Below are 20967 nucleotides of genomic sequence, written 5' to 3'. Positions count from 1 at the left end.
CAATTTGGCAGAAACACTATGTTTTGGCACAAATACTTTGATTTGGTATACTTTACCTTCTTCACCCCTTTTCAGCAAAATTTTCATTTTTTCACCCCTTTTCAGCACAAATTCCATTTTTGGGGCTGTTTTCAGAAAAAAAAACTCTTTTCAGCAGAAACTCTGCTGATTCATCTCTTTCAGCGCACGTTTCTGCTCCTTTGCCTCTTTTCTGCAGAAATTCTTCTGATTCACCTCTTTTCTGCAAAATTTTCAGCCTTTTCACCTCTTCTCAGCACAATTCTCAGCAGCTTCTGCTCATTTCAGCAGAATTGTCAGTCTGTCCACCTCTTCTCTGTGAGAATGTGTTTGGGTCAGTGAGATGAGTAGCTGCTTTGAGTCTGGTAGGGCCAGGTTTGAATCCTGCTCAGGGCAACATTTTTTTTTCACCACCATACAACTTTTTGCAACTTTTCATCTTTTTCAGCTTTTCAGCAGACAGCTTCAGCGTTAAGGCATCCACACAGCATTTTCGCAGGAAATGCAAATTTTTCTAGTTGTGTGGATGCTTTATGCATCCACACTATTGAGTTCCTGTTTCTCTTTATTCTTTATACTTTATTATTCTAGTTGCTTCCGTACGTTTTTTGGCACTTAACCACTTCCACAATTTTCAGCCGATTTTCACCGTTCAAATTTTAAACTATTCTGCTATTTTTGCTCTTTCCGGCAATATCTTTTGGTATTTTATACTGTTATACTTTTTAAAATATTAAGCTTTTTTCCTTTAATTTGTCCCATTGAAATGAATGGGAAACTTCATAATTCTGCTAAAACTTGCTTGTTTTTGAAACTTAACTACTTTTTCCTACTTTCACGTAGAACAACCATTCAAACTTTAAAATGTTCTCAAATTATTGGGCTATTCAGGAATAAATCAGCTTTTTCAAATCTTTTACCGTTTTACTTTTATGCCTCTTAAAGTTTTTAGTTGCAAAATTGTGATTTTTCACAAAATACATGCGTTGTTATGGTTGCTATGCACTTGGCTTCCAGTGTGCCACTGAAGGTTTTGCAGTCTTCTCTTCATGTCCGAACAACTTCTTGCTACTTGCTCAATTTTCACTCAACTTCCACAAATTATACATCAAAACGTAGGTATTTTTGCTGGCTTTCAGAAAATGTCACCATCATTGTTGTGAGATTTATAGAATTTTGGCAAATCTCCTCAGACCAACACAAAGTCTCAAAATCCCCATAGAAAGTCAATGGAGAGCTTGTTCAAAATCACCGCTTGATTTCTGTAATGAGAGGCATATTCGAATCGTCATATCTCCTTAACGAAGCGAAGTTAAAACATGAGGCTTGTCCCAGTATATCTTCAGACACTCCTGACACTCACAATTCAAGAATTTCTTTTCACCTATTACCGTTCTGAAATGAGTTAGACTTGTTTGAGGGTAGGAAATTCGTCCTTCGCTCAGATTTCTTCAGATTTCAAACTCTGAAATGATCCACTTTTTTTCTCTCGTCATATCTTTTTAACGGATATCAACAGAGACCTGAAAATTTCCAAGATTGTTCACCAAAGCCTGCTGTCTCTTACGGTGAAAAAATGATATTGATACTCCAAATAGATTTAGAGTTAGAAAGCGTTGTTTGAGGGCAAGTCAAGGCAGTTTTGCTTTGCTCTACTCAGTTATGGTGCATTAGAAGTCAAATATCTTTAATAATTCATATTTTAATGATAAATTGTCAACACTTTAAGATTCCCCATCTCTTCTGAACAAAACGGTGTAAGAATGACCGTTCTAGCCCCTACGGTTAGGAAATTATGGCCATTTGTTTGAGAGGAATCCTCACTATGAGAAATACACTGCAGAAATCCTGTCTCTCTCTGTGCTGAGTGTGTAAAAACGGCTGCACCTGTTTTGGCGGGAAAAAGTACACAGCCTCTCTGATTGGTGGATTCAAATTTAGCAGCTCCCAGGCTGCTTGACTGACCTAGAAACTTGCTTCTCTCCCTATGTATGTGTGTGTGTGTGTGTGTGTGTGTGTGTGTGTGACAGAGAGAGAGAGAAAGGGAGGGCGAGAGAGTTTTATGGGAGCATCTTATTATATGATTTAAATTCAATATATTTAGACTGGTTGACTGAATTTGATCCTGTGTGTGTCTCTCTGTGCATGTGTGTTTCCATATGTGTCCATATTTGTGATTGTGTCACTGTTATACTTTTTTTTGCTGATTTTTTTCATTTAACAATTACATTTGAGGGACCCTTAGCATGTTCAGGATTCTTTCAGCTGTCCACTTTGCTTTTCCAATTTTTCTATTTAAGTTATTACTATTGTGTTGAGTTATAGCATTTCTGCTGCTTTTCAGAATTTGTGCTAAATACAGCATTTCTGCAAAATCATACTATTTCTGCAATTTTATGAGATTTGTGCTAAATACAGCATTTCTGCTAAATCATACTCTTTCTGCTATTTCATAACATTTGTGCTAAATATAGTGTTTCTGCTATTTCTGCCAAATTTAGTATTTTGATTAATTAGGGTTTTTCTACCAAATCATAGTACAGTTTTACTGCTTTTTATAGGATTTTTAGAGGATATTTATATTGCTTAATATAGTATTTCTGCTTTTTATAGGATTTGTGCTTAATATAGTTTTTCTAAAAAATGTAGTATTTATGCTTAATCATACTATTTCTATATATTTCTGCCAGGTCCCCAGGTCCCTCTGTGAGGACTGATACATACAAATACATATCAGGGCCTGCACGGCTTCCCAGCCAGTCAATCATATCTGGGGTCTGCCCTTTCTTCTCTCGTCATATCTTTTGATAGATTTCCACAAAGACCTGAAAATTTCCATGACTGTTCACCAAAGCCTGCTGTCTCTTACGGTGAAAGAATGATATCGATACTCAAATAGATTTAGAGTTAGAAAGCATTGTTTGAGGGCAGGTCAAGGCAGTTTTGCTTCGCCTCTACTCAGTTATGGTACATTACAAGTCAAATATCTTTAATAATTCATATTTTAATGATAAATTGTCAACACTTGAAGATTCCCCCATCTCTTCTGAACAAAACGGTGTAAGAATGACCGTTCTAGCCCCTACGGTTAGGAAATTATGGCCATTTGTTTGAGAGGAATCCTCACTATGAGAAATACACTGCAGAAATCCTGTCTCTCTCTGTGCTGAGTGTGTAAAACGGCTGCACCTGTTTTGGCGGGAAAAAGTACACAGCCTCTCTGATTGGTGGATTCAAATTTAGCAGCTCCCAGGCTGCTTGACTGACCTAGAAACTTGCTTGTCTCTCCCTATGTGTGTGTGTGTGTGTGTGTGTGTGTGACAGGGAGAGAGAGAAAAGGAGGGCGAGAGAGAGTTTTATGGGAGCATCTTATTATATGATTTAAATTCAATATATTTAGACTGGTTGACTGAATTTGATCCTGTGTGTGTCACTCTGTGCATGTGGGTTTCCATATGTGTCCATATTTGTGATTGTGTCACTGTTATACTTTTTTTTGCTGATTTTTTTCAATTAACAATTAGATTTGAGGAACCCTTAGCATGTTCAGGATTCTTTCAGCTGTCCATTTTGCTTTTCCGATTTTTCTATTTAAGTTATTACTATTGTGTTGAGTCATAGCATTTCTGCTGCTTTTCAGAATTTGTGCTAAATACAGCATTTCTGCAAAATCATACTATGTCTGCTATTTTATCAGATTTGTGCTAAATACAGCATTTCTGCTAAATCATACTCTTTCTGCTATTTCATAACATTTGTGCTAAATATAGTGTTTCTGCTATTTCTGCCAAATTTAGTATTTTGATTAATTAGGGTTTTTCTACCAAATCATAGTACAGTTTTACTGCTTTTTATAGGATTTTTAGAGGATATTTATATTGCTTAATATAGTATTTCTGCTTTTTATAGGATTTGTGCTTAATATAGTTTTTCTAAAAAATGTAGTATTTATGCTTAATCATACTATTTCTATATATTTCTGCCAGGTCCCCAGGTCCCTCTGTGAGGACTGATACATACAAATACATATCAGGGCCTGCACGGCTTCCCAGCCAGTCAATCATATCTGGGGTCTGCCCTTTCTTCTCTCGTCATATCTTTTTGATAGATTTCCACAAAGACCTGAAAATTTCCATGACTGTTCACCAAAGCCTGCTGTCTCTTACGGTGAAAGAATGATATCGATACTCCAAATAGATTTAGAGTTAGAAAGCATTGTTTGAGGGCAGGTCAAGGCAGTTTTTGCTTCGCCTCTACTCAGTTATGGTACATTACAAGTCAAATATCTTTAATAATTCATATTTTAATGATAAATTGTCAACACTTGAAGATTCCCCATCTCTTCTGAACAAAGCGGTGTAAGAATGACCGTTCTAGCCCCTACGGTTAGGAAATTATGGCCATTTGTTTGAGAGGAATCCTCACTATGAGAAATACACTGCAGAAATCCTGTCTCTCTCTGTGCTGAGTGTGTAAAACGGCTGCACCTGTTTTGGCGGGAAAAAGTACACAGCCTCTCTGATTGGTGGATTCAAATTTAGCAGCTCCCAGGCTGCTTGACTGACCTAGAAACTTGCTTGTCTCTCCCTATGTGTGTGTGTGTGTGTGTGTGTGTGTGTGAGAGAGAGAGAGAGAAAGGGAGGGCGAGAGAGAGTTTTATGGGAGCATCTTATTATATGATTTAAATTCAATATATTTAGACTGGTTGACTGAATTTGATCCTGTGTGTGTCACTCTGTGCATGTGGGTTTCCATATGTGTCCATATTTGTGATTGTGTCACTGTTATACTTTTTTTTGCTGATTTTTTTCAATTAACAATTAGATTTGAGGAACCCTTAGCATGTTCAGGATTCTTTCAGCTGTCCATTTTGCTTTTCCGATTTTTCTATTTAAGTTATTACTATTGTGTTGAGTCATAGCATTTCTGCTGCTTTTCAGAATTTGTGCTAAATACAGCATTTCTGCAAAATCATACTATGTCTGCTATTTTATGAGATTTGTGCTAAATACAGCATTTCTGCTAAATCATACTCTTTCTGCTATTTCATAAGATTTGTGCTAAATATAGTGTTTCTGCTATTTCTGCCAAATTTAGTATTTTTGATTAATTAGGGTTGTTCTACCAAATCATAGTACAGTTTTACTGCTTTTTATAGGATTTTTAGAGGATATTTATATTGCTTAATATAGTATTTCTGCTTTTTATAGGATTTGTGCTTAATATAGTTTTTCTAAAAAATGTAGTATTTATGCTTAATCATACTATTTGTATATATTTCTGCCAGGTCCCCAGGCAGCTAATCCTCTGTGAGGACTGATACATACAAATACATATCAGGGCCTGCACGGCTTTCCAGCCAGTCAATCATATCTGGGGTCTGCCCTTTCTTCTCTCGTCATATCTCAGCGACAGATGTACAAAGAGCAATGCAAATCACAGTCAAAGTACACGAAAGTACGCTGATTCACCCAGTACAAGAATTATGCTTCTAGTCCACCTAGTTTTTGAGTTACACGACGTTTTGTAACTGCAAAAAACGGCGGTTTTTGCCTCTCACGGCAATCTGATTCTGACTGCTCATCAGCCTGTTTTCCAGGCACTCGCTCTCTTTCCCAGTGGCGCAGTTGGTAATGACACAGGTCTGCAACCCAAAGGCCGTGGGTTCAATTACACCTTGGGCAACATGTGTTTTTTCCCTACAAATTAATACACTATCACAGACCACTAATTCATATTCATCATTTATTACAATTCTGCAACCTTTTATGATTTTAGCAGCTTTTGTAAGATGGACCTCAGATTCTTGTTAACACTCCATGGCACAAATACTCTTCCCTTTAGGCTCTGTGTGTGTGTCTGTGTGTGTGTGTGTGTGTGTGCGTGTGTGTGTGTGTGTTTGTGTGTGTGTGTGTGTGCGTGAGAGAGAGAGAGCGAGAGAGAGCCTTTTGATGGGAGCATCTTATTATATCACTTAAATTCAATATATTTAGACTGGTTGACTGAATTTGGTCCTGTGTGTGTCTCTCTGTGCATGTGTGTTTCCATATGTGCCCATATTTGTGATTGTGTGACTGTTATACTTTTTTTGCTGAATTTTTTTTTTTCAATTAACAATTAGATTTGAGGGACCCTTAGCATGTTCAGGATTCTTTCAGCTGTCCATTTTGCTTTTCCAATTTTTCTATAAGTTATTACTGTTGTGCTAAGTCATAGCATTTCTGCTGCTTTTCAGTATTTGTGCTAAATACAGCATTTCTGCTAAATCATACTATTTCTGCTATTTTATGAGATTTGTGCCAAATACAGCATTTCTGCTAAATCATACTATTTCTGCTATTTCATAAGATTTGTACTAAATATAGTGTTTCTGCCAAATATAGTATTTCTGCTTAATTATAGTATTTCTGCCATTTTATAGTATTTGTGCTAAAACATAGTATTTCTACTAAATGTAGTATTTATGCTTAATCATACTATTTGTATATATTTCTGCCAGGTCCCCAGGCGGCTAATCCTCTGTGAGGACTGATACATATAAAATTTACATATCAGGGCCTGCACGGCTTCCCAGCCAGCCAATCATATCTGAGGTCTGCCCTTTCTTCTCTCGTCATATCTCAGCGACAGATGTACAAAGAGCAATGCAAATCACAGTCAAAGTACACGAAAGTACGCTGATTCACCCAGTACAAGAATTATGCTTCTAGTCCACCTAGTTTTGGAGTTACACGACGTTTTGTAACTCCAAAAAACAGCGTTCTTCGCCTCTCACCGCAATCTAATTCTGACTGCTCATCAGCCTGTTTTCCAGGCACTCGCTCTCTTTCCCAGTGGCGCAGTTGGTAATGACACAGGTCTGCAACCCAAAGGTCGTGGGTTCAATTACACCTTGGGCAACATGTGTTTTTTTCCCTACAAATTAATACACTATCACAGACCACTAATTCATATTCATCATTTATTACAATTCTGCAAACTTTTATGATTTTAGCAGCTTTTCTAATATGGACCTCAGATTCTTGTTAACACTCCATGGCACAAATACTGTTCCCTTTAGGCTCTGTGTATGTGTGTGTGTATCAATATTTCTCCCATTTTAAAGTACTACTCCTCCATAATTGTATTTCTGTTAAATCAAAGTACTTTTACTACATCTTAGTACTTCTGCTCAGTCATAGTATTTCTGCTAAATCATAGTATTTTGCCAAATTATGGTTTTTGTGCCAAATCATAACATTTGTTTTATGTTATAGTATTACTACTAAGTGGAGGAATTTCTGTCATGTTACAGTATATGTGCTGATTACAGTATTTCTGCTAAATCATAGTATTTCTACTATATTATATTTTTCTTTCTAAATATAGCATTTCTGCTATATAATTGTATTACTGCTATGTTATAATATTTGTGCTAAACCAGAGTATTTCTGCTGAAACATAGTATTTCTGCCAAATGATAGTATTTCTGTCAAATTACAGTATTTGTGCTAAAACATTTTATTTTTTTTTTAAATTTCAATATTAATAGTAACTTACAGTGTCTCTAGTAAATCGCAGCATTTCTGCTATGTTGTACTGTTTTTCTAAATCGTAGTATTTCTGTAATGTTTAAGAATGTTTGGCTAAATATATTCTTTCTGTTATCTAATACTATTTCTCCTAAATTCTTGTATTTTTGAGAAGTTATCGTGTTTCTGCTAAGTTACAATATTTCTGCAAAGTTCTGCTATGCTATTGTATTTCTGCCAAGTATTATGTTTCCTCTAAGATATTACAGTTCTGCTAAGTTACTACATTTTAGCAAAGTTCCTTTGCTTCTGCAAAGTTTTTACAAATTCTGCAACTTTTCAGCTTTTTCTGCTAGTTTCAGCAGACAGCTTCAGCATTACAGCATCCACACTGCATTTTCGCAGGAAATGCAAATTTTTCTAGTTGTGTGGATGCCTAAAGAACTTCCACACTATTGTTTTCCTGTTTCTCTTTCTTCTTTATTATTATTCCCTAGTTGCTTCCGTACACTTTTGGCACTTATCTACTCCCTCAGTTTTCAGCCGATTTTCTCCGTTCAAACTCTAAACTGTTCTGCTCTTTCTGCTAATGCCGGCTATGACTTTTGGTGTTTATTACTGTTATACTTTTTAAAATATTACACTTTTTTCCTTTAATTTGTCCCATTGAAATGAATGGGAAACTTCCACAATTCTGCTAAAACTTGCTTGTTTTTGAAACTTAACTACTTTGTCATACTTTCACCTAGAAACTCCATTCAAACTTTAAAATGTTCTCAGACTATTGGGCTATTCCTGAATGATTCAGCTTTTTCAGATCTTCTACCGTTTTAATTTTATACCTCTTTAAGTTTTCAGTTGCAAAATTGTGATTTTTCAGAAAATACACATGCGTTGCTATGGTTGCTATGCAATTAAGTCAGAGTGAGTGCTGGTCCGTTCTGAATTTTCTCTTCATGTCTAAACAACTTCTTGCTACTGACTCAATTTCCACTCAACCCCACAAATTATACATCAAAACGTAGGTATTTTTGCTGGCTTTCAGACAATGTCACTATCTTTATTGTGAGATTTACCGTTTTTTTTGCAATTTGCCTCAGAGTGACACAAGGTCTCAATACTCCCCATTCAAAGTCTATGGGGAGGTTTTGAAATTCAGAGCTGAAATTCTGTAACGGGAGGCATTTTAAAATCGCCATATCTCTTTAACAAAGCAAAGTTAGGACATGAGGCTTGTGCCAATATATCTTCAGACACTGCTGACACTCACAGTGCAAGCAGTTTTACAATTATCTTACCGTTGAGCAATGAATTACGTTTGTTTGAGGGTGGAAATCTGTCCTTCTCTCAGTCTTCAAACTCTGGAAGTGAAGCCGTTTCTTCTCTCGTCATATCTTCGCGACGGAGGTAGAACGAGCTATGAAAATCGCAGTCAAAATACACCAAAGTCCGCTGATTCCCCGGTACAAGAATTATGCTGCTAGCCCTCCTAGTTTTTGAGTTACACGACGTTTTGTAACTCCAAAAAACGGCGTTTTTCGCCTCTCACCGCGATCTATTTTCTGCCCAAGTATCTGTCTTTCAGACCGCCGCCCCCTTTCCAGGTGGCGCAATCAGTAATGACACGGCTCTGCAGCTCAAAGGTCGTGGGTTCAATCCCACCTTGGTCCACGTTTTTTTTTTTCACTACAAATTTATACACTATCACAGACCTGTAATTTATATTGCTAATTTATTACAATTCTGCAAAGTTTTATGATTTTAGCAGCTTTTCTAATATGGACCTCAGATTCTTGTTAACGCTCCATGGCAGAAACAAGTACACAGCCTGATGAAGCAGACTGAGGCAGTATCTCTGATTGGTGAATTTGAGAAGAACCAGGTTGTTCTTTCATTTCATTTCTTTATTTATTTCACACATGGTTCAACAGTGTTTCTTTTTTCTACATACAGAACCTTCTGCCTCTTTTCAGCAGAAATTCTGCTCATTCACCTCATCTCTTGTGTTGGAGTGCCCTCTTGTGGCGCCTTTTGGTGGTGCCTTAGTGAACACTGCAAAGAAGTGGTATCAGACTGGTTTGTAGTGGAGGAATTTGTTGCCAGTTTCTTTCATCTTTAATCCGTATTCATGTTGTAATGTAGTAACTTTTGTGGCACAAATACCACAATATGGCAGAAACACTATGTTTTGGCACAAATACTTTGATTTGGTATACTTTACCTTCTTCACCCCTTTTCAGCAAAGTTTTCATTTTTTTCACCCCTTTTCAGCACAAATTCCATTTTTTGGGGCTGTTTTCAGAAAAAAAAACTCTTTTCAGCAGAAACTCTGCTGATTCATCTTTTCAGCGCACGTTTCTGCTCCTTTGCCTCTTTTCTGCAGAAATTCTTCTGATTCACCTCTTTTCTGCAAAATTTTCAGCCTTTTCACCTCTTATCAGCACAATTCTCAGCAGCTTCTGCTCATTTCAGCAGAATTGTCAGTCTGTCCACCTCTTCTCTGTGAGAATGTGTTTGGGTCAGTGAGATGAGAAGCTGCTTTGAGCCTGGTAGTATATCTGTTATGTTATAGTATTACTACTAAATCACAGTATTTCTGCCAATTCAAGGAGGCTGACTGTTACTAAGTGCATCAGTGTACATAGGTCATCTCTTGTGTTGGAGTGCCCTCTTGTGGCGCCTTTTGGGTAGTGCCTTAGTAAACGTGAACACTGCAAAGAAGTGATATCAGACTGGTTTGTAGTGGAGGAATTTGTTGCCGGTTTCTTTCATCTTTAATCCGTATTCATGTTGTAATGTAGTAGTACCACAATATGGCAGAAACACTATGTTCATTTTTTTCACCCCTTTTCAGCACAAATTCCAGCTTTTTTGGCTGTATTCAGAAAAAAGACATCTCTTTTGAGCAGAAACTCTGCTGATTCATCTCTTTTCAGCGCAAGTTTCTGCTTCTTTGCCTCTTTTCTGCAGAAATTCTGCTGATTCATCTCTTTTCAGCGCAAGTTTTATGATTTTAGCAGCTTTTCTAATATGGACCTCAGATTCTTGTTAACGCTCCATGGCAGAAATACATACAAGTACCCACCTGATGAAGCAGACAGAGGCAGTACCTCTGATTGGTGAATTTGAGCAGAAACAGGTTGTTTTGCCTCTTTTCAGCAGAAAGTTTGCGTTTTCACCTCTTATCAGCACAAATGTCAGCCACTTCTGCTGTTTTTATCAGAATTTTCAGCTTTTTCACCTTTTTTCAGTTATGTGAGAACCAGTTTTACTCAATGAGTAGCTGAAAATTTTCAGCCTGTTCTGCTCTTTCAGAAGAATTTCTCTCATCATATCTCTTGGTGGGACAAGAACTTCTTTGGCTCAGTGAGATGAGCAGCTACTGTGATTGCTTCTTTCCGTCTTTTCAGCAGAAATTCTGCTGATTTACCTCTTTTCAGCGCAATATTCTTCTTTCCATCTTTTCTGCAGAAATTCTGCTGATTCACCTCTTTTCTGCAAATTTTTCAGCTTTTCACTTCTTCTCAGCACAAAACTCAGCAGCCTCTGCTCATTTAGCAAAATTGTCAGTTTCTCCATCTCTTGTGTTTGTCGGAACAAGTTTAGTTCAGTGAGATGAGTAGCTGCCTTAAGAACAGAAGGACCAGGTTCAAATCCTGGTCATGGGATTTGAACACCTGTTTTCAGCACAAATCTTAACTTTTTAGCTGTTTTAAGCAGAAACCTGTTTTACGCAGAGAAACCTTTTTAACTCAATTTCAGGTTTTTCACCCCTTTCCAGCAAAATTTTCAGTTTCCCAGCTTTTTCAGCTATTTTCAGCAAAAACATCTTTTCAGCAGAAATTCTGCTGATTCACCTCTATTCAGCGCAACGTTCTGCTTCTTTGCCTCTTTTCTGCAGAAATTCTGCTGATTCACCTCTTTTCTGCAAAATTTTCAACCATTTCACCTCTTATCAGCGCAATTCTCAGCAGTTTCTGCTCATTTCACCATAATTGTCAGTCTCTCCATCTCTTATCTTGTGAGAGTGAATTTGGCACAGTGAAATGAGTAGCTGCCTTGCACCCAGGAGGTGCAGGTTCGAATCTTGCTCAGGGTGACATTCTTTTTTCACCACCATACAACTTTTTGCAACTTTTCAGCTTTTTCAGCTTTTCAGCAGACAGCTTCAGCGTTAAGGCATCCACACAGCATTTTCGCAGGAAATGCAAATTTTTCTAGTTCTTTATTATTGTGTGGATGCTTTAGGCATCCACACTATTGAGTTCCTGTTTCTCTTTATTCTTTATTATTATTATTCTAGTTGCCACTTTTTGCACTTTTTTGGCACTTTTCTACTTCCACAATTTTCAGCCGATTTTCACCGTTCAAATTTTAAACTATTGTGCTATTTCTGCTAATGTGCGCTATGACTTTTGGTATTTTTTGCTATTATACTTTTTAAAATATTACGCTTTTTTCCTTTAATTTCTCCCATTGAAATGAATGGGAAACTTCCGCAATTCTGCTAAAACTTGCTTGTTTTTGAAACTTAACTACTTTTTCCTACTTTCACATAGAACAACCATTCAAACTTTAAAATGTTCACAAATTATTGGGCTATTCATTAATGATTCAGCTTTTTCATATCTGTTACCGTTTTCATCTTATCCCTCTTTAAGTTTTGAGTTTCATTTTTGTGATTTTTCACAAAATACATGCGTTGTTATGGTTGCTATGCACTTTGCTTTCAGTGTGCCACTGAAAGTTTTGCAGTCTTCTCTTCATGTCCGAACAACTTCTTGCTACTTGCTCAATCTTCACTCCACTTCCACAATTTATACATCAAAACGTAGGTATTTTTGCTGGCTTTCAGAAAATGTTACTATCATTGTTGTGGGATTTATAGAAGTTTGGCAAATCTCCTCAGACCAACACAAAGTCTGGAAACTCTCCATAGAAAGTCAATGGAGAGTTTGTTCAAAATCAACGCTGGATTTCTGTAATGAGAGGCATATTCGAATCGTCATATCTCCCTAACAAAGCGAAGTGAAGACATGAGGCTTGTGCCAATATATCTTCAGACACTCCTGACGCTCACAATTCAAGAATTTCTTTCTCACCTATTACCGTTCTGAAATGAGTTAGACTTGTTTGAGGGTAGGAAATTCGTCCTTCGCTCAGATTTCTTCAGATTTCAAACTCTGGAAATGAGGCACTTTTTTCTCTCGTCATATCTTTTTGATGGATTTCCACACAGACCTGAAAATTTCCATGACTGTTCACCAAAGCCTGCTGTCTCTTACGGTGAAAGAATGATATCGATACTCCAAATAGATTTAGAGTTAGAAAGCGTTGTTTGAGGGCAAGTCAAGGCAGTTTTCGCTTCGCCTCTAATAAGTTATGGTGCATTAGAAGTCAAATATCTTCAATAATTCATATTTTAATGATAAATTGTCAACACTTTAAGATTCCCCCATCTCTTCTGAACAAAACGGTGTAAGAATGACTGTTCTAGCCCCTACGGTTAGGAAATTATAGCCATTTGTTTAAGGGGAATCCTCACTATGAAAAATAGACAGCACAAATCCTGTCTCTGTGCTCTGTGTGTAAAAACAGGTGCACCTGTTTTGGCGGGAAAAAGTACACAGCCTCTCTGATTGGTGGATTCAAATTCAGCAGCTCCCAGGCTGTTCGGCTGCTGCTGCTGCTAGTGTGTGTGTGTGTGTGTGTGTGACAGAGAGAGAGAGAGAAGGATAGGGCGAGAGAAAGTTTTTATGGGAGCATCTTATTATATGATTTAAATTCAATAAATTTAGACTGGTTGACTGAATTTGATCCTATGTTTCTCTCTGTGCTTGTGTGTTTCCATATGTGTCCATATTTTTGATTGTGTGACTGTTATACTTTTTTTTTGCTGATTTTTTTTTTCCTTTAACAATTACATTTGAGGGACCCTTAGAATGTTCAGCATTTTTTCAGCTGTTCATTTTGCTTTTCCAATTTTTCTATTTAAAATATTACTATTGTGCTAAGTCATAGCATTTCTGCTGCTTTTCAGTATTTGTGCTAAATACAGCATTTCTGCTAAATCATACTATTTCTGCTATTTTATGAGATTTGTGCTAAATACAGCATTTCTGCTAAATCATACTAAAAAATAGTATTTCTGCTAAATATAGTATTTCTTCTTAATTATAGTATTTCTGCCATTTTATAGTATTTGTGCTAAAACATATTATTTCTACTAAATGTAGTATTTATGCTTACTCATACTATTTCTATATATTTCTGCCAGGTCCCCAGGCAGCTAATCCTCTGTGAGGACTGATACATTCAAATTTACATATCAGGGCCTGCACGGCTTCCCAGCCAGCCAATCATATCTGAGGTCTGCCCTTTCTTCTCTCGTCATATCTCAGCGACAGATGTACAAAGAGCAATGCAAATCACAGTCAAAGTACACCAAAGTCCGCTGATTCACCCAGTACAAGAATTATGCTTCTAGTCCACCTAGTTTTTGAGTTACACGACGTTTTGTAACTCCAAAAAACGGCATTTTTCGCCTCTCACTATAATTCTGACTGCTCATCACCCTCTTTTCCAGTCACTCGCTCTCTTTCCCAGTGGCGCAGTTGGTAATGACACAGGTCTGCAACCCAAAGGTCGTAGGTTCAATTACACCTTGGGCGACATGTTTTTTTTTCCTACAAATTAATACACTATCACAGACCACTAATTCATATTCATCATTTATTAGAATTCTGTAAACTTTTATGATTTTAGCAGCTTTTCTAATACGAACCTCAGATTCTTGTTAACACTCCATGGCAAAAAATACTGTTCCCTTTAGGCTCTGTGTATGTGTGTGTATCAATATTTCTCCCATTTTAAAGTATTACTCCTCCATAATTGTCCATCCATCCATCCATCCATTCGCTTCCGCTGATCCTTTTCAGGGTCGCGGGGGGCGCTGGAGCCTATCCCAGCTGTCATAGGGCGAGAGGCGGGGTACACCCTGGACAAGTCGCCAGTCTGTCGCAGGGCCAACACACAGGGACAGACAACCATTCACACTCACATTCACTCGCACATTCACACCTAGTGACAATTTCGATTATCCAATTAACCTATCCCCACAAGCTGCATGTCTTTGGACGGTGGGAGGAAGCCGGAGTACCCGGAGGGAACCCACGCAAACACGGGGAGAACATGCAAACTCCACACAGAAAGACCCTGGCCTAATTGTATTTCTGTTAAATCAAAGTACTTTTACTACATCTTAGTATTTCTGCTAAATCACAGTATTTTGCCAAATTATGGTTTTTGTGCCAAATCATAACATTTGTGTTATGTTATAGTATTACTACTAAGTGGAGGAATTTCTGTCATGTTACAGTATATGTGCTGATTACAGTATTTCTGCTAAATCATAGTATTTCTACTATATTATATTTTTCTTTCTAAATATAGCATTTCTGCTATATAATTGTATTTGTGCTACCTACACATACGGATCAGTATCTAAGGTTTGACTCTTATCATCCACTGAAGCACAAACTGGGTGTCATCAGGAGGCTACAACACAGAGCGAACACCATCCCCACAGACACAGCGGCCACGGAGGCAGAAGAACAGCACATCAAGAAGGCCCTGAGTAAATGTGGCTATCCCAGCTGGACTTTTGTCAAAGCTGGAAAGACACCCAAAGAAAGCTCCAGCCGATCCAGGAGAGAAGGACAACCGCTGCCCAGTTGAAAACCTGTAGTGATCCCATATGTGTCAGGAGTATCGGAGCAGTTGAGACGCATTTTTTCGAAACACCGGGTCTCTGTGGCTTTTAAACCCCAAAACACGCTGTGCCAAAAACTGGTCCACCCCAAGGATCGGGTCCCCCGACACAACCAGAGTAACATAGTGTACGCTGTTAAGTGCCAGGAGGATTGCCAGGATTTATACATCGGGGAAACCAAACAACCTCTGGGCGGCGGCGGATGGCACAACACAGAAGAGCTACCTCGTCAGGCCAGGACTCTGCAGTCTATTTACACCTACAGGCCAGTGGACACTCTTTCAAGGATGAGGATGTACACATCCTGGACAGGGAAGAACGCTGGTTTGAGCGCGGAGTCAAGGAGGCCATTTACGTGAAAAGGGAAAGACCATCTCTGAATCGAGGAGGGTGCCTAAGGGTACATCTTTCGCCATCTTACAATGCTGTGATTGCAGCCATTCCCCAACTCTCTGTGAATGGGACTCATGGCCATTGATCAGTGGTCTTTGATCAGTGGGTTTTGGTCAGTGATTGTTGATCAATGGTCATGGGAATTTGCATAATTATGATTAAGGAACTGACCTCACAGCCCATTGTTCCTTCTGTGGGCTGGTTTCAGTCATTATGCAAATGTCCTGTTTATAAGGTTTGGGGAAACCTGCAGTCAGCTGAGACTGAAGAAGTCACTTGGATGAGTGACGAAACGTTTCTCCCACAAAACACTACGTCCAGATGAACAGATTCAACTTTTGGAGGTATTTCTGCTATGTTATAATATTTGTGCTAAACCAGAGTATTTCTACTGAAACATAGTATTTCTGCCAAATGATAGTATTTCTGTCAAATTATAGTATTTGTGCTAAAACATAGTATTCATTTGAAATTACAATATTCATAGTTCATCACAGTGTCTCTGGTAAATCACAGTATTTCTGCTATGTTGTACTATTTTTGTAAATCATAGTGTTTCTGTAATGTTTAAGTATTTTTGGCTAAATATATTCTTTCTGTTATCTTATACTATTTCTCCTAAATTCTTGTATTTTTGAGAAGATATCATGTTTCTGGTAAGTTACAATATTTCTGCAAAGTTCTGCTCTGCTATTGTATTTCTGCCAAGTATTATGTTTCCTCTAAGATATTGCAGTTCTGCTAAGTTACTACATTTTAGCAAAGTTCCTTTGCTTCTGCAAAGTTTTTACAATTTCTGCAACTTTTCAGCTTTTTCAGCTAGTTTCAGCAGACAGCTTCAGCTTTAAAGCATCCACACTGCATTTTCGCAGGAAATGCAAATTTTTCTAGTTGTGTGGATGCCCTAAAGGGCTTCCACACTATTGTTTTCCTGTTTCTCTTTCTTCTTTATTGTGTGGATGCCCTAAAGGGCTTCCACACTATTGTTTTCCTGTTTCTCTTTATTGTGTGGATGCCCTTAAAGGGCTTCCACACTATTGAGTTCCTGTTTCTCTTTATTCTTTATTATTATTATTCTTCTAGTTGCTTCCGTACACTTTTTGGCACTTAACTACTTCCTCAGTTTTCAGCCGATTTTCTCAGTTCAAACTCTATACTGTTCTGCTCTTTCTGCTCTTTCCGGCAATGACTTTTGGTGTTTATTACTGTTATACTTTTTAAAATATTACACTTTTTCCTTTAATTTGTCCCATTGAAATGAATGGAAAACTTCCACAATTCTGCTAAAACTTGCTTGTTTTTGAAACTTAACTACTTTGTCATACTTTCACCTAGAAACTCCATTCAAACTTTAAAATGTTCTCAGATTATTGGGCTATTCCTGTCTGATTCAGCTTTTTCAGATCTTCTACCGTTTTAATCTTATACCTCTTTAAGTTTTCAGTTGCAAAATTGTGATTTTTCAGAAAATACATGCGTTGTTATGGTTGCTATGCAATTAACTCAAAGTGTACACTCGTCTATTCTGAATTTTCTCTTCATGTCTGAACAACTTCTTGCTACTCGCTCAATTTCCACTCAACTCCCATAAATTATACATCAAAACGTAGGTATTTTTGCTGGCTTTCAGAAAATGTCACTATCATTCTTGTGGGACTTATAGATTTTTTGCAAATCTCCTCAGAGTAACATAAAGTCTGAAAACTCTCCATAGAAACTCAATGGAGAGTTTCTTCAAAATCAGCGCTGGATTTCTCTAATGAGAAGCATTTTCAAATCGTCATATCTCCTTAACGAAACAAAGTTGAGACATGAGGCTTGTGCCAATATATCTTCAGACACTCCTGATGCTCACAATTCAAGAAGTTTTTCTCAGCTATTACCGTTTGGCCATGAATTATACTTGTTTGAGGATAGGAAATTTGTCCCTCGCTCAGATTTCTTCAGATTTCAGACTCTGGAAATGAGGCACTTTTTCTCTCGTCAGATCTTTTGATGGATTTCCACAGAGACCTGAAAATTTCCATGACTGTTCACCAAAGCGTGCTGTTTCTTACGGTGAAAGAATGATTTTGATGCTCCATAAAGATTCAGAGTTACAAAACGTTGTTTGAGGGCAAGTCAAGGCAGTTTTGCTTCGCCTCTACTCAGTTACAGTGTATTACAAGTCATATATCTTCAATAATTTATATTTTATCTCTGAATTAAGAAGACCTGCAGATTCCCCCATCTCTTCTGAACAAAACGGTGTCAGAATGAGCGTTCTAGCTCCTACGGTTAGGAAATTATGGCCATTTGTTCAAGGGGAATCCTGAATGTGAGAAATACACTGAAGAAAAGCCATAGCTCTCTCTGTGTCTGTGTGTGTAAGGGCTGATTACAGCAGGTGCAGCCAATTTAGCTGACCTAGATATACCAAGCCCAGACTCTTAACAGCCCCTTTACACTTTGCTCTCTGTGTATGTGTGTCTGTGTCTCAATAATTCTCCCATGTTAAAGTATTACTCCTCCATAATAGTATTTGTGCTACATCAAAGTACTTCTACTACATCTTAGTACTTCTGCTCAATCATAGTATTTCTGCTAAATCATAGTATTTTTGAAAATTCATGGTGTTTGTGCCAAATCATGGTTTTGGGGCAAAACCATAATATTTATTTTATGTTATAGTATTACTACTAAGTGGAGGAATGTCTGTTATGTTATAGCACATTTGCTGAATACAGTATATCTGCCAAATCATAGTATTTATCCCAAATCATAGTATTTATACAAAATTGCAGTATTTCTGCTAAAAAGCAGAAATAGTACCTTTTAGCAGAAATTTCTGTCAAAAGATATTATTTATGTTAAAACATAGTATTTCTGCTAAATCATAGTATTTGTACCCAATCATAGTATTTCTGCCCAATCATAGTATTTGTACCCAATCATACTATTTCTGCCATATCATAGTATTTGTGCCAAATTATGGGATTTTGCCAAAACATGGTACTTGTGCCAAATTATAGTATTTGTGCCCAATTAATATTTCTGTTATGTTATAGTATTACTACTATGTCGTAGAATTTCTGTTATGTTATAGTATATCTGCTGAATAAGGTATATGTGCCAATACATAGTATTTATACCAAATCATAGTATTTGTGCTAAAACATAGTATTTCTGCCATATTGTGGTATTTGTGCAAAAACATAGACTGTCTGCAACATAACAGTATATCTGTTATGTTATAGTATTACTACTAAGTCACAGTATTTCTGCCAATTCGTAGTATTTGTACTAAATCATACTACTCGTGCCAAATCATAGTATTTGTTGCAAATCATAGTATTCAAACCAAAATATAGTATTTGTACCAAAGCATTGTATTTGTATGAAGTACCGTATTTCTGCCAAATCATAGAATTACTGCAATTTCATAGTATTTTGAGGATTCCCTTTTGTTATAGTATTACTTCTAAGTCATAGTATTTCTGCTTTGTCATAGTATTTGTACTAAAACGTAGCATTTCTGCCAAATCATAGTATTACTGCTATCTCATAGTATTTGAGTGAAATTACAGTGTTTCTGCAAAAACATTGTATTTCTGCTAAATCATAGTATTTCTGTTATCTTAGAGTACTTCTACTCAATTATAGTATTTGTGCCAAAGTTTAGTATTTCTGCCAAATCATATTTATGTGAATTTGTATACTGTAATATCGCTGTATTACGTAGTGGCAAAGTAGGAGGTTGACTGTTACTAAGTGCATCAGTGTACATAGGTCATCTCTTGTGTTGGAGTGCCCTCTTGTGACGCCTTTTGGGTAGTGCCTTAGTAAATGTGAACACTGCAAGAAGTGGTATCAGACTGGTTTGTAGTGGAGGAATTTGTTGCCAGTTTCTTTCATCTTTAATCCGTATTCATGTTGTAATGTATACCCTGTTCTTAATCATAGAAACCACACCATATCACCCTCCACATCCTCCTACTGTATGCCATATCTCCTGTAACATCCATCTGACTGCCAATAAACTCCACCTGTGGAAATCTAATCCCTGGATGCCAGCCTCTCCTTCTGACCGAGGATAGCTACTATTGCAGCACCACCCAGCATTAAACTGACGTACACCATTCTGTACAGTGCTAAATCATAGTGTTTGTGTCAAACAATAGCATTCACCCAAATAATAGTATTTCTGCTATGTTATATTATTACTGCTCATAGTATTTCTGCCAAATCATGGTATTTGTTCCAAAGCATAGTTTTTCTTCCAAATCATAGTATAACTGCAAAATAAAAGTTTTTGAGCCAAAACATATTTTTTGTGCTAAAACATAGTATTTGTACCCAATCATAGTATTTCTGCAATATGATCGTATTTGTGCCAAATCATGGTATCTTTTTGCCAAATTTGTGCCAAATCATGTTATTTGTGCCCAGTTAAAATTTCTGTTATATTATAGTGTTACTACTAAGTCGTAGAATTTCTGTAATGTTATAGTATATCTGCTGATTATAGTATATGTGCCAAATAATACTATTTATAGCAAATAATAGTATTACTGCCCAAACATAGTATTTCTTGTAGTATTTGTAGTAGTAGTTGTTGTAGTATTTGTGCAAAACATAGAATTTCTGCAAAATCATAGTATATCTGTTATGTTATAGTATTACTACTAAGGCATAGTATTCCTACCAAATCATAGTATTCCTTCAAAATCATAGTATCACTGCAATTTCATAGTATTTGAGCGAAATTGTAGTATTTGTACTAAATCATGGTACTTGTACCAAATCATAGTATTTTTGCAAATCATATTATTTGAACCAAAACATTGTATTTGTACTGAAGTCATAGTATTTCTGCTAAATCATAGTATTTCACCCAAATCTCAGTAGTTGTGCTAAAACCCAGTATTATTGCCAAATTGTAGTATTTGTACTGAAACATAGTATTTCTGCCATATTGTGCTAGTTGTGCAAAAACATAGACTGTCTGCAAAATCATAGTATATCTGTTATGTTATAGTATTACTACTAAGTCACAGTATTTCTGCCAATTCGTAGTATTTGTACTAAATCATACTACTCGTGCCAAATCATAGTATTGAAATCAAAATATAGTATTTGTACCAAAGCATTGTATTTGTCACTAAGTACAGTATTTCTGCCAAATCATAGAATTACTGCAATTTCATAGTATTTTGAGGAATCCCTTTTGTTATAGTATTACTTCTAAGTCATAGTATTTCTGCTTTGTCATAGTATTTGTACTGAAACATAGTA

This window comes from Oreochromis aureus, linkage group 20 (genome assembly GCF_013358895.1).
Source record: "Oreochromis aureus strain Israel breed Guangdong linkage group 20, ZZ_aureus, whole genome shotgun sequence".
In the NCBI taxonomy this organism is placed as follows: domain Eukaryota; kingdom Metazoa; phylum Chordata; class Actinopteri; order Cichliformes; family Cichlidae; genus Oreochromis; species Oreochromis aureus.
This window is presented reverse-complemented; position numbering follows the sequence as displayed.